The sequence below is a fragment of the Zeugodacus cucurbitae genome, chromosome 4 (assembly GCF_028554725.1).
Source record: "Zeugodacus cucurbitae isolate PBARC_wt_2022May chromosome 4, idZeuCucr1.2, whole genome shotgun sequence".
Classification (NCBI taxonomy): Eukaryota; Metazoa; Arthropoda; class Insecta; order Diptera; family Tephritidae; genus Zeugodacus; species Zeugodacus cucurbitae.
The window spans coordinates 55,133,457-55,148,606 of NC_071669.1; the positions used below are offsets into that span (position 1 = coordinate 55,133,457).

Here is a 15,150-nt window from a genome sequence, read left to right on the forward strand (position 1 = left end):
CTACTCTTTTCATACGTTATTACTAAGAAGTATTCAAAATTTGGAGGTTTTAGCTGTTCAGTTTCAATCTGTATAAGTTAAAAATGCGTTTTTGAACGTTAGGTTGTATGGCAACTATCAGAAAGATGAAACCGATAATTATAATTTTCAGTGTATCTATTTTATACATAATTAGCAGTAAGTGTGCAAAATTTGTAGTTGTTAGCTGCCTAATTGCACACTACACAACGTAAAAACTCATTTTTGAACGATCTGTTGTATGGGAGCTATATTTTATAGCCAACCGATCTTAACGATTTTCGTTACACTCGTTTTATACTACATTACTAAGAAGTACTCACAATTGTGAGGCTTTAGCTGTTCAGTTGCAATCTGTATAAGTTAAAAATGCGTTTTTGAACATTAGGTTCTAAGAGAACTATAACAAAGATTAAACCGATATTGCTAATTTTCACTGAAACTATTTTATATATATTTTGAAGCAAGTGCTCAAAATTTGGAGTCCTTAATTGCTTAATTATTCCTTACATAACTTAAAAATGCATTTTTGAACACTAGGTTGTATGGGAACTATAAGAAATATTTAACCGATATTGATAATTTATACTGTACCTATTTTATACCTAATTAGCAGTAAGTGTGCAAAATTTGTAGATCTTAGTTGCTTATTTGAATGATATACAAGTTAAAAATGCATTTTTGAACACTAGGTTGTATGGGAACTATAAGAAATATTTAACTGATATCGATAATTTTCACTGTACCTATTTTTTACATAATTAGCAGTAAATGTGCAAAATTTGTAGATCTTAGTTGCTTATTTGAATGATATACAAGTTAAAAATGCATTTTTGAACAACTAGTTGTAAGGAAGTTACATGCAAGAGACATACGATTTTGATAATTTTGGCTGTACACCTACTATTCGGTATCAGTATAAATCTACTAAAGTTTCATATTCACAAATTTTTAATTAATAGAGTTATAAAGAAAAGTTTTATATTTGAAAACTTTTTTCATTTAAATCATAATTATTTTTTTGGTCCAGTATTAGTGAACTAACTCTCCAACGAAGGATTTACTCTTTAGAGTCTAATAACGAGTCTTTTATATCCGATGTTTTTGTAGTTTATTGCTCCCAACCTTGATTACCACAACCGTCACATCACGCTCAATCAAGCTTCCCTGCTGTCAATGCGCCATATAAACAGTGGATTTTGTTCACAAACACATTTCGTGCAAATTTATTTCGGTGCAATGACGTTGTTTTTAGTTGAAATGGAAATTTAATGAAAATTACACTAAAATAACAACAATTTTTTATAAAAACTTTCCATCACGCTGTGTCAGCGCGTTAATTGGAACCCCTGCCGAAATTGAGTTGTTTTCGGCAAATTTAATTGATTGTGGCAACATTGTTTTCGCCTGCAATACTATCAATTAAGTTGCCAACAAATACAACAACAATGAATATATAAATGAATTGTATAATATATTACATTTAATTGGTTGTATGTGTGTTCTGAGGCAAATATGGGCCACTAATTTTCAAATTCATACATTTACTTTAAGCATATTCGAGGGTATTCGAGTGTTTTCATGAATGGCGGCATAATTTCATTTCACTTGTGTTGTTGTTGTTGTTATTCTACGTTCTCCGATAATTTACGCGAATATTCACCACACTTTTTTATTGTTGTTGTTGTTGGTGATGTCGTCTACGGTAGCTACTACACTCTGTGGTATTAATACACTACAATGTGGGCGAAACGAAAAATTTATTGCAACCAAACACACACGCACACACACAAATATGCAGTTAATCTCTTCTCACACACACACACAGACAGCATTATTATCATTTATAAGTAATTGCTTGGTTCTTCCAAGAAAGTGTTGTGCGCTCCAGCGTGTTTGGCCCAAAGACACACACCCAACAGCGTAAAGTGATCAGCATCCTTTCATTCAGAGCATTTAAATAAAGTGGCCAGAGTGTGTGTAATGTATACATATTAATGGCAACCCCTTACATACAGATATATTTATATTCATATATGTATTTCCATGTGTTTATACAGTGCTGTTCTGCTAGGCCAAGGAAAACACACTTTAAATAGAAATGTAAGAAAGTGTTTGTTGCCACGCTTGCAACGTGTTGTTGCAGCAAGCAGCAGTTGTAGCGCTTATGTTATATGTAGAGAATAGTGTGCCACACATATGAATATATGCAACTGCAACAACAACAACAGCATATTTATGCATAATTTATTGCTTGGCGTTATTTATGCCTTTTAAACGGCACACGCATGTTCATGGCTTGTACTCTTGCACAACGCTGAAGAACACGTACAAATAAACTCGCATGAGATATTTTTGGTTTTCATTTTCTGATTTTTGCGGTTTTATTTAGATAATGCTCTGTATATGTACATATATATGATAAATATGTATATATGTATAAAATGTATATATTGTGTGCATAGTATGCCTGCAGCACATCCGTGTCATTCCGAACATAAATTAGAGCAAGACTCCGAATAAAATGCTACTAACCTAAAATATAACTGTTTCTATTTTTTACTTCATTTTCACTACATTTCTTTTCCATTTTTTTTAGTAAGTAAATAGTGTGAAATATAATAAAATGTGTGTGAGTAAGCCTTGGGCGTTACTCCGATGCTTGCAATTTAAATAATGAAATTTTTCAAAACCCGGAATAACAACAAAATTTGTTAGCAATACTGTTATATATTTTTGAATGTAGTGCAAATATGAGTGCTTTCATTCTGATGCAAGAATTTATATTCCGTTTCTTTTATTTGCAAATGAAAATTTCAATTAAAAGTTGTCGTGAAAAAAATTCTGAAAAATAGTGTAAAAATTTCACATACATATATGTACATTTAAATAATCAATAAATTATTATTTACTCAAAAACTTCATAGTAATTTGAAAGTTTGCAAAGAAAAATGCGTAATAGTAAACACTTTAATGAAATATAATTTGATAGAGCTTCATATAGATTAGATACTGATGTTGCGGGGCAGAATTGCGAATCCATGACTAAGAGAAACATATGACCTGGTTCATTTAAAGTGCAGTTTCACCCAAAACCAGAAACCAAAAATCGACAGGTTATTGATATCGATAGATATTATGATTAAATAGCAATCAAGTACTATAGCTATATACAACATAAACGAAACTAAAATCCAACACAATTTTCATTAATAGAGCCAAATAACGGGTTGAATATAATTAATAATTAAATAAAAAACTATTAAAATAAATACTTTATTGTTCAAAATTAAAGTAATGGCAAAGTAACAGAAAAATTCCAGATAATTCTCTCTCTCTCTCTCTTTCTACCATTTTCAACTTCTTTTCTTTCACAATATTCTTTACGGATATTCCAAAGAGCGCTTTATGTCTTCTAATGAGGGGTTAGGTGGGTTTCAAATTTTCAAATTTTGAAAAAAAAATATTTTCTTATTAATTATTCTCTTATGAATAATATGTTTACAATATAATCTAAAAATATCAATCCGAGTAATATTCTTAGAGATATACCTTTTGGAAGTTCTGTCCATCAAACCACGTCAGTAAAATGTAAAATTTTAAATGCATTTACTTCAAAACTACATATTTCAAATCGGTGGACACGATTTCTCGAAAAGTTATGAAGCGATTTTGTTAAAATTTTGCAAAAATCTTTGTAATAGCATTGTCTAGTTAATGAAGGAAGATTTTTTTTGTATCTTTATTACACTTTTTTTTTTGGAGCCAAAATATGCCGAAAATTTTACCAAAAAATTGAGTTTTTGGTTTAAATTCTGTCAAAAATTTAAATTTCAATGTTATCTTTTTTCCTTCGTTCATTAACTAGATTTATACGAATCTACTATACGAATATACTATCGAAATATTTTTGTTTTATTGTTTTTAGATGAACCAATCATGAGTTATGATGTCCACCGCAAGACCTTTTTTGGACACGTCATGGGAGATGTGGTGCCAACGGCAGAGTTTTTGGAATTTTTAAATAAAAATTTCATAAAATACTTATTAAACATGTATCTTTGATACGCTGAATTGTTTAAAGGAAATACATGATTATATGTATTTAAAAAAAATATTAAAATTCCCTTGTTTTTAGCCTCTGAAACCCCATAATATGAACCAAGCATTTGAAAATATTAGGATTTCGTAAGAAAGCTTTTTATGACATGGTAAATACATTCGAAGTTTTGAAATTACTTGCAGAGCGCTAAAATTTGTTTGGAAACATATGTTTAGGGGACCCCTATTCTCGGTTTCAAAAAATCATTTTTCATTTAATTCTTAACTATTATTAACTATAACCATTCAAGAATGCTGGTTTAAAATTTCAAGTGAAAATTTCAATAACTATTGAAGATATAGCCGATTGAAGATTGAACGTGGGTAGTAGGTTTTATACCCTAGAATTTGCTTCTCAAAACTTTAAACGCGTTTTTCTCGAAACAGTATTTTTACGACTGGCGCATGAGGTTACTCAAAACCTTTTAATCCAATCGGTTTCAAATTTTAATACATTATTATATACATACGGCTACGGTATGAACTAGGATAAATCAAATCGGAGAAGATCTTCTTTACTTTTCCACTTGATTTGTCGCTGAAAAAAAGGCGATTTTCAAAAACAAAATCCACCATTTTGTTAATTTTTGTGCGAAATTAATAATCCTAGTTCATACCAGAGCCAAACATGTTCTCTTTCTAATCTCATTGGAATTTCGGGTTTCAGATGTTCCTTCTTATGAACTTCTAAATATTACATTTCGGGAATCAATTACTTAAATTTAACCAATTTAGTTGACTATATAGGTACTAGATTTCAGTTTATTTGTCAAAAATATGAAATTTTAAAACCAAATTTATAGAAAAATTTTCGGTTCGAAAAAATTAAAAATTTTATGACTAATTAAAGTACCCTGAAAATTGTTATTTTATATTTATTACTGCGATCAAAATAATATTTCTTTCAAATAAATTTGAATTTTTCTTCAGCTCATTTATTAAATTTATTTTTGTAAACTCATCACATACACACACAGACACACACGCACACAGTTACAGAGAGATAGATTATCATTCAAGTGCCAACTTAAATGACGCACACGGAGCAGATATGTTGTAATGCAATTGCACAATATTCACTACCATTAATTTTCGAATATTACAACAAAAGCCCATTGGCAGTTTAAGCAGCTGAAAATAAATTCAAGGTTCCACTATTCCGTTACGCTTCGAGAGTGCTCGAGCAACATGCACACAGCAGCAACTCTACTTTTATATATGAATACAAATGTATGGATATGTGTGTATATGTGAGAGTGTGCGAGTGTGTGTGTGTAGGCATATTGCTGCCGCTGCAGCGCCACAATTCATAGTAAAAGTAAAATGTAAATTTATACTTATTTATTTTCAAGGAGATTAATTGCTGGCGCATTGGCGTCACCGGGTCTACGAAACGCCTGTTGGTGGCCCAGAAGCCAGATGCTGCCACATACTTGTAGTCACAATGCGAAGATGTTTTATGGATACAATAAAAATGGAAAGGCGCTCCAAAAACATACAAACATACATACATATGTTATGAACACTTTGTTAAATATACGAGTATATGCAAGTGTTTTTAAATATTTATATCATCCAAAACGCATATGCATGTATGTATCTGTGTGGGTGTATACGCCCATTTGCAATTGAAAAGTGGCTTATTGAATATTAAAGTGTTCACAAAGTCTTAATTTTATGAGCGCTGATGGATACTAATTTATTTATGGCCTGTGTGTTTTTAAAACATTTCCTTATAGTTGTGGTTACTTGTACGATATTAACGGTACTTAATAATATAAATGATGTGGGATTAAAAATATGCGTACATTTATCTATCGCTTGCAATTTGTGGTGTAACAGGGCCTCAAAGTTGAACAGAAGATTTTTTGATTTTTTTTGTTTTTTTTTTCAAAATAATATTTTTTCTAAAATAAGAATGGGAACATAAGGTACAGCGGAACATGGATTGCGAGCCCGTTGATTTCACAGATTTTAGATCTGATGCTTAGTAAAGTACAGTCAAATTTGAAAAAAACTTGAATGAAGCAATTATTCCTTAGGAAGCTTTCTTCTTCAAACTGAACAATTTAAAGAGTAGTGGAGAGTTTGCTTTGTCTCAGAAAATTTGGCACAAGTAATATAAATATAAGGGTGTATAACAACTTGAAAATTGTTCAGTATTATTTTCCTTCTCTTCCCGAGACTGAAAGATTGGTTCACTAATTCCTGTATTCAGAATGCTTAATTTAAGAGCAAATTTTGTCTTTTCTATAAGCATTTCACTGTTCAATACTATCTAAACCAAATCAAGGGACATTGTAAAGATCGATAAGGCTACAAATTCAACTAATAGCTTCAAAAAATTAACTTAACTTGTAAGAGGCTCTTTCTTAAGGGGCACACCTAGTGTAAAATTGAAAAAAAAAAAAAATCAATTTTATATTTAATTTTATTATTTCGGTAGTTTATACCTTTAAAAATAACATATTAAAATTTAAAATCGATATCTCATATAGTTTTTGAGTTATAGCAATTTAAAGAGCATCCGCTCGGTAACAGCGAATTTGCTGCAGTGATTACTCAAAAACAAATGATCCGATCACTATCGAGTTTTTTTTTTTTTGATCTGATCGAAAAATCGAATTTTGACAGGCCAAAAACGACCAAAATTTTGGGTAAAACTCGACTATTTTTTTTAAAACGCCGCCATATTGTCAATTTTTGATTTTTCTTTTTTTATCGTAGGTCATTATACAGACAATATTATCTAGTTTAAGGAAAATTTTATTTTTTTAGATTTCATCCACGGAGAAGGCCGGAATCACTGCAGCAGTGAAGCCCCTTTTTTCGCGCCGTTGGAGATCGACTATAACTTAAAAAATATTTAATTTTTTTCTTCAAAAATTTCACTGTATATTCTTCAAACATGTATAAATATAAGCTTAAAATTTTGAAATAATTGATAAAGTATTTTTTTTAAATAAAAATTCCCAAAAATCATCTTTTTTTAGGCCATTACACTAGGTGTGTCCCTTAAGGGGTTAGGGGTAGTCAGGATTTTCAAAAAATTAATTTTTTGTATTTTTTTTTTGTATTTTCGTTGCAAGTGTAATATCTTAAAACTATTCTCTGAAAATTTGATAAAAATTTGATCCGATAATTACTTTTCGAGTTATTCGACAAATAGCACAGAGCGCTCGGACACTCCGAAACGCTAGTGAGAAAATTAAAATACGTTTTTCTCAAAACTATGTTTTTCAAACTGATGACAATTGTAACTCGATTCAGCTCGATTCAACCCGCTCAGTGGATTTTAATGAAATTTCTACAGCTTTTAGAATACATAATATACCAGTAACTGATCAAAACTTTTTTGTTTTTTCAAAAATTTTGATTTTTTTAGACCAATTAACTAAAAATCAACAGTTCGAAATTCTTAAAAAAAATTCCTGAGGCGGCCATTTTGTTAATCTTTGAAAAAACCAAAAAGCTTCGATCAGGCCCAATATTATCTATTTATAAAACTACTTATTCTCATCCGATTGATTTTAGACGAAACTCCAAGGACTTATGATTGTCACCGCATGTGTCTTTTTTGAATGGGGTCAACACAAACAGCTATAACTTTGGAAATTATGATTTTTTTTTTAAATTTTCGTGACTTCAAGTCAAAGCAAGCAAAATTATTGAAAATTCTCATTTTTTTTGTGCCTCTGACAACCCCTAACCCCTTAACTGACGTTCTGGTAAAATTTGAGAAAAAAGGTTAAGAGTTGTAGTCTCAAGAATGTAGAATTCTTTCAATTTATTGAGCATAAAGATATCTGATATCTGGTCTTCTATAGACTCAGCAATGTCGAATTACAGAGCTGACTCTTGGTATGGTGAAATTAAAGATCGGATATAAAGTAAAAAAACCTACACCGCGAATGCCTTCGAGTTTAAAAGTTGGTTGAACGTGTGAATTTGACAGTGCAAGTGCAAATGAAGAGGTCTGGCAGACAAAAAAAAAAAACCAATTAAATTCTTCAAAATTAATCTTAATAGACAACCGAAGGCCGAAAATTATTTTTTTCTTTGTTTTATAAAATACAAAATATAAATCATACCCGAATAGGTTTGATATTCCTTTGCGGAAATCTTGTAGTTTGGAGAGACTTCATACTCATACCTGAGTTAAATCAGGAAAAATAGAGTCATATTTTCTTATATATATGTAGCACGAATCTACATACTTACATTCAACTTTTATGAGACATAGAGACATTTTCAAAATCTCGTTGCTATAAAAATTATCGGTACCTTAATGATTTAATATTACTAATATTGAATCAAAAAATTCTAGAGCTTTGGAGATTCCTATTTAGCTGTCTAAGGAAGTTGGAATCGCCTTCATTTTACTTTTTTTGAAAAAGTCTGAAAGTGAAAGCTATACTTATCGATACTAAACAATGTAACCGATTATATCCAAAATGTTGTATGGAATATAATATATGTTAATGTACTTTTGTTTCCAAAATTTGGACAGTTCAAAGAATATTGCAAAATTATACACTTCTACATAAAAATATATTTTGAATATTTCATCAAAAAATTCACAAGAATTGCGTTTCTAAATATTTCGACAGCTGCGCCACTAAGCGAGGCAACTTGAAACAATCAAAAAAAGAAATTTCAACAAGACGGCGGAAAATTCTAAGAATGTACGCGATGTAGAAATTCATTTTTAATTATAAAATAAAATAAAATAAAATGGCTGTAATAATATAATATATAAATTACAAGCGCATATTTATATTAAATAATGTAAAATTTTCCATGTTTCCCGGCTGCCTAGTAAACACCTACTTACACACACACACACATACACCCAGGGAAGCAGAGGTGGATGCATATTTCCATCGTTAACAACTATAATGTTGATGATTTGTAAATGCACTGACTATGAAGAAAACATAGACACGTGCATGTATATATGTTTTTATGTCTGTATGTATATATGTATATGTCAGTGTATGTTTGATTGTAGTATGAGCTTGTGTGTGTTTATGACAAGAAAAAATTCCGCATTGCCATTGTTGATTGAAATGTAATGCATTTACGCCTGACTGCTGTTGTGCTATTCGGTCTGCCACTCGAACTATCGAACTATGTTAGTGGGTGACGACATATTGACAGCTTGACAGAGTTGCAATTGTGCAATTGTACTGAGAACTTTAACAAATAGTTAATGCTTGCTTGTGTCCATTACACATTACAGAAAACATTACATTTAAATGGAAATTGTAAAATTTTGTTTGAATGTTGAAGGTCTGTGCTGACTTTGAGTAGAAGATAAATTGTTGATTTTGAAAATATATATATATTTTTTTCATTTCGCAACCTTTAGTTGTGGCTTGTCCATGTTTTGTTTTCATAAAAAATATATGGAACTTTATTGTCGATTAAAGATGACAATTTGAACTGAAGTTGCCAAAAAATATTTCATTAAACGTAAAGTAGAATTATACAATTGGAAAATCAGCCAAAATTTGATTCCGGGTTCGACTTGCTGATTTCGTACAAGAGTTTGAAAGCATTTAAAAATGTGTTTGTCTGAGTTATTTAGTCTCACCAGTCTTCCTTGAACCAAATATTTGAATAGTGATTCAATACTTTATATAAATCCAATACTATTTGAGTGTTGTAAGGTTACGGCAACTCTTTCTGATCTATTTTTTCACAGCACCACTATTTAATATTATATATTGTATATTTTTTGCCGAAATACTGTATTGAAGCAGCTTTCCTTGCAATTACCAACCTCAACTTGAAAGGAAGTCATGTTAAATTTCCTATTTCCTACATCCAAATGTTATTCAAAAACTAAAAAAAAAATTTGTTATATTAATTACTAGCACAACTACAACTGTTACCTTGGAAAGAAAAATTTGAACTTGCAGCAGTGATGATCTAATCGTCTCTCGTTCACAGAGTGACTTTTATATGCTAGTACTTCAAGTAATTTCTTTTAAGCTCATGCTAACCTCAATGTATTCTAAGTAGAATAACAAAAATTATTTATATCGATGTAAGAAACGATTACCAATTATTTTATAATTATCGATATACTAATATTTAATTTTAAATTAATCGATAGGTTGGGTTAGGTTATAGACTTTTCACACAGGAGCTAATTGAAAGGCAATTAACTGGCCTCTGCTCGATTAAAACGCTAATTAAAATCAATTTACCATACAAAATTTAAGTCTATATTAATTTTGAATTGAATTTTAATCGAAATGTAATGTAACTCTGTAATTACATATCCGTACTTTGTCTACGAGTTGTTGTTGTTCACGTTACACGACGGTAGATGTCGCTGTTAAAAATAGTAATCAGCTGATGAAATTCACCAACTTCTTATGAAAAGCAAAAACAAAAATGTATAGCAGCTGATCGGTTATCGAGTAGCCGGCAGTGTGAAAGGCAAAAACTGATTTCTCAATCAAAATTTTAATTAATCAATTAATTTGGTTGTGTGAAAAGGCTATTAAATTAGTCTTTGTCTTTGTTAGTTTTGGTGCTTTGCGATACCAGATGGAGTATTGTCATTGTCAATGAGCAGTAGATATCCTTAACGAAGCTTGAGGCGAATTTTAGAAGGTTACGTAGTTTTTCTAACGATACCTCTTCCAGATTCTCGCACTGTGAGGCTAGAAATGTTGGAGCCGTTCACTTGAAAATGCAAGGCAAGCGCATCGCTAAATAGATGTAATATTTTTTAACTGAAATAACTCATATATTTTGGTTTCACTACCAAATTATCGATAATTTATCGATTTTATATAACGATCAACTTTCGATTAAGCTAAAATTATTCATTTATTTTAAAACGAACCAATCACGATAGTCAAGAAAATACTCAGTGGGATAATATAAATAATTGGAAATTTAATATAAATAATATATCGATAAGTTATCGTTTTTTTTATAGAAGCCTTAGCTAAAATCAGTCATATAATTTAGACCACATTGACAGAAAATAAATTTCAGAAACCCTTTCAAGTATAATTGCTGGCTATTCAGAGCAGTGAAGAGCAGCTTTGATATAATTGCTCTGAATACCTCGCAATTATAATTGATGTGATTGAATGACAATTTCGTATAGCAGAACGTGTCTCCACGTCATACTTAGTCATATATGAAAACAAATAAGATGCAACTAGCTTCACTGTTTATATGTTCTAAATAAATTTTCTATAAAATTAAGCCGAAAAATAATAATATTCACAGTCAACTGGCATAATCATCTACTAGTTTAATGGTTGCTATACAAAATACGGAAGCATCAAGCTTGAGTTTAGTTTATTTGTCAAACATAGCGAAAGATTTCAAAACAAAAGAATAACATCCGCAACAAATTGTGGATATGTAAATAAATAAATCGGCCAACATTATTTTCGCTACTTCTACACATACAGATATATATGTACATATATATAACATTTACATGTATGTAAGTAAACATAGGCATGAATTTACAGCATTAACATATTCGAATTATGAATATATATATATATATATATATATACTACATACTAAATCCAACAACATCACCCGATTCTTGCGTGATTATTTACTATTTCTTCACTACACAGTTCCGTAGAATTAGTGGTTCGCAGTCGCTTTGGAGACTAAATGAGGCCCCATATACTGTATATAGTATACATATGTATAGGCTTGCCTTACAGTCAAATTTATTTATTTTTCAAACAGAAAAATTGACCTAAATGAAATTTTGAAAATCTAAATGGAAAAAATTTGGCACTTACATGTGTAGTTATGTATGTATTTAACGATAAATGCACTCGCATGTAAATAAGCACATTTGCGAATATAAATATTTGTCTAGAAAATTTCGTCGCTTCATTCGCAGACGTCGCGCCATTAGCTTATCCATAATAGCTTGTAAATGTTTGTTTATTATTTTTTGCTTAATTATCTTTGAGAAAATTACAGCAAGTTTATAGTGAATTTACATGTGAGAAGCATCAACAGATAACTGTATAAATATGTAAGTATGTATATACATACAGAGTATTTTGTTCAGTATATTACAAATAATAATATTTACTTTCGAAGTGAAAACTGTTTTCGAAAACAAAAAAAAAACGTAAAAAGAGACAAATATAATAAATGTGTATTTCTGAAGACCCCTTCAAATTTTTATTATTATAAGAATCAGATTAGAATCTGAACAACTGAGCACAATAAGATACAATTGAACTTTCCCAACTAGAATCAGCATAACCTAAAAAAAAACTTCGAGTTAGAGAGACTTCGAAGGTAATTTGCATAAAATTTGACCTCTATTACCAATTCAAGAGTTTGAGTTATGGAAGTTCAACTGCTTTTTTTTAGTAACTTAAACAGACTAGATTACTGGGAAATTGGAAATATCTTCTATGATCACAAGCGCCCAGAAATAAATTAAATTTTTCAAAATTTTTTACGCTAGACTGAGCAGTGTCTGTGGCATAAACTGGCCAATTCCTAAAAAAGTTTATTTCACTTTGAAAGCAATTAAGTTTTATATTTTTTGCAATAAAATTATATGAAGATCGAACCACTAATTCTGCTTAACAAGAACAATATTGTGTTGCTTTTTTTATTATTTTTGAAAATATTGTTAATTGCACGATTATTATTTGGAAATTTATTTTTATTTCTGGCCGTTTGTGATGATGCATTTTTAAGGAAACAAAATTCATTTATATTTTTTATGATTTTTTTGTAGCATAATTTAGATCAATATTTGTTAAATCAGTTATTTTCATAATTTTCTGGGAACAAGTAATTTCTGAAAATCAAATCGGAGATTTCGATGGATTAAAGTATACAATTTTTTTGATTCTAAATACTGAAAAGTGAAGCCCAAATTTTATTAAGAGACAACAGTGTAAAAATACCAACGAATGTTTAGCGAAATTAAATCAAAAGTTGAGTGAAATTGTCGATAATTTAATCACAATCCATGGGATTAAGTAAGAATTTATCAATTTTGTACTAAAGGGTATTAAAAAGAGTATCCCTAAATACACTGACTAAAAGCAAAGTAATTCTAAGTGAGGTTACGCTTTAAAAGAATCCTCTAAAATCGAAATCACTCTTTACAAATTAATTGATCAATTAAAAATTTTATTGAGAAACCCTTTTTTGCCCTTCGCACTGCCGGCTACTCGATCACTGATCTGCTGTTATATATTTTTGTTTTTGCTTTTCATAAAAAGTTGGTAATTTCATCAGCTGATTGCTATTTTTAGCAGCGACATCTACCGTAGCTTTTTTTATCAAAAAATTCAGCCAATCGCAGACATAAAACATATATCGTACGACTTTGTCGCAGAGTTGCATTTCATTTTCAAGTCGATTAAAATTCCATTTAAAAAAAATGTAGATTTTATTTTTTATGACCGAAGATCGATTATCTTAGTGTTTTAATAGAGCCGAGGCCGGTTAATTGATCAATTAGCTCCTGTCTAAAAACGCTATTAAGAGAATTGGTTAGACTTGTGTAGGAAAAGTTGTTGTCACTAGGAAAAGTGTGGTTTGGCACTTGAAATAGAATAATATACAAATGTTCCTTCATTTTATCGTATATTAAAGGTCTCTTTAGGATTTATAGCCTTTTCGTACAGAAGTTAATTGTTTAATTAATCGCAGCTTGCTTGATTAAAACACTAATTTAGAACGATTTAGCATACAAAAAAACTTTAATTTACTACATTAATTTTTAATCGAATACAAATCGAATACAAACCCGAATGTGACTCTGGGGTTTGTTGTCAATACTGTAAATTTGGCTGTGTTTATTGACAAATTAATAATCAGCTGATGAAACTTACTTCTTTCAACTTTTTATGAACAAAAAAAAAAACAAAAATGTTTATTAAATTAATTTAGCTGTGCGAAAAGGCTATTAGGTCTAAGAGTTTACATCGTCAGCTATAATTCCTTTTTAGGAGAAAACCTATTAACTTCTGATCACCGTAACGGCAGACAAGATATGATGAAAATAGCATAAAAATAAATTCAGTTTTGTCAATGTGATTTTTGAATCTATAAAAAAAATGTATTTATTCAAAAAATCAGTCGAGCCCACATATCGAATGTATATTAAGCCAAAAATAACAATTTGTTGTCACGAGACATATTACCTTATGAAAAATACACTAATATTGGATGTGAAATCATACAGCTAATTCCAACACATGTCACTAAATCAGGCATTAAGAAATTAAAAGCCTTTGAAAATACAAAAAAATAAACGCTGAAAAATGTCAAATAGCAAAACCGCAATTAGCAAATGCTCACATGTTACGTATACGCCAGGTACAACCAAACACTGTCACACAATTGTATGCAAAGCAATATGGCTTATTTTAGCTTTGATGTGGATTTTTTAATTTTTTTTTCAATGAAAACGGCGTTTAGAATAAAAGAAATTTGAAAAAAAAGTTTTGAAAAAAAAGTTTTGAAAAAAAATTTGAAAAAAAAAAAATTTGAAAAAAATTTTGAAAAAAAATTGAAAAATTAGAAAAAAAAATTCAATCAAAATATTCGATGTTTTTGTTTGTATTTCTTTCTAAAATCAAATATTTCCATGCATCACACAATATTTGGTAGTCGTTGCTTTCATGTTTTCGCCAAAGAGTTATGCCTTCTGATTTGTAAGTTTTTCACCTGTGCACACGTATTGACCACCGCTTGTCAGCCAACAAAAATTAATGTTTTCACTCTGTGTATATTTACGCTTTGTAGCAAAGCAAAAAAATTAATAACAAAAAGACATTAATTAGATGCTGTTTTCTTTTCGAATATTTTTGGCATTTTTATTTGCTTTTTATGAGCATTTGCTGTGCTGACATAAATACGACACATATGCTTTTTGTTGTTTGTTTTTGTTCATTTTGCTTTCCATTTTACTTTTCATATTTTTTGGTTATTAATTAGCGGCGTTTGGATTTGGATTTTGTACGCGTTCTGTTTTATTTAATATTTATTTGT

At 30.0% G+C, this 15,150-nt stretch overlaps 2 protein-coding genes across 9 annotated transcripts in view; one reads left to right on the forward strand and one right to left on the reverse strand.

The window, feature by feature from the left end:
- LOC128921571 (uncharacterized) overlaps nucleotides 1-15,150 on the forward strand; it is a 163,703-nt gene that overhangs the window by 112,938 nt on the left and 35,615 nt on the right. The window lies entirely within an intron of this gene.
- Nucleotides 1-15,150, reverse strand: part of LOC105211010 (capon-like protein) — a 301,508-nt gene that overhangs the window by 31,537 nt on the left and 254,821 nt on the right. The window lies entirely within an intron of this gene.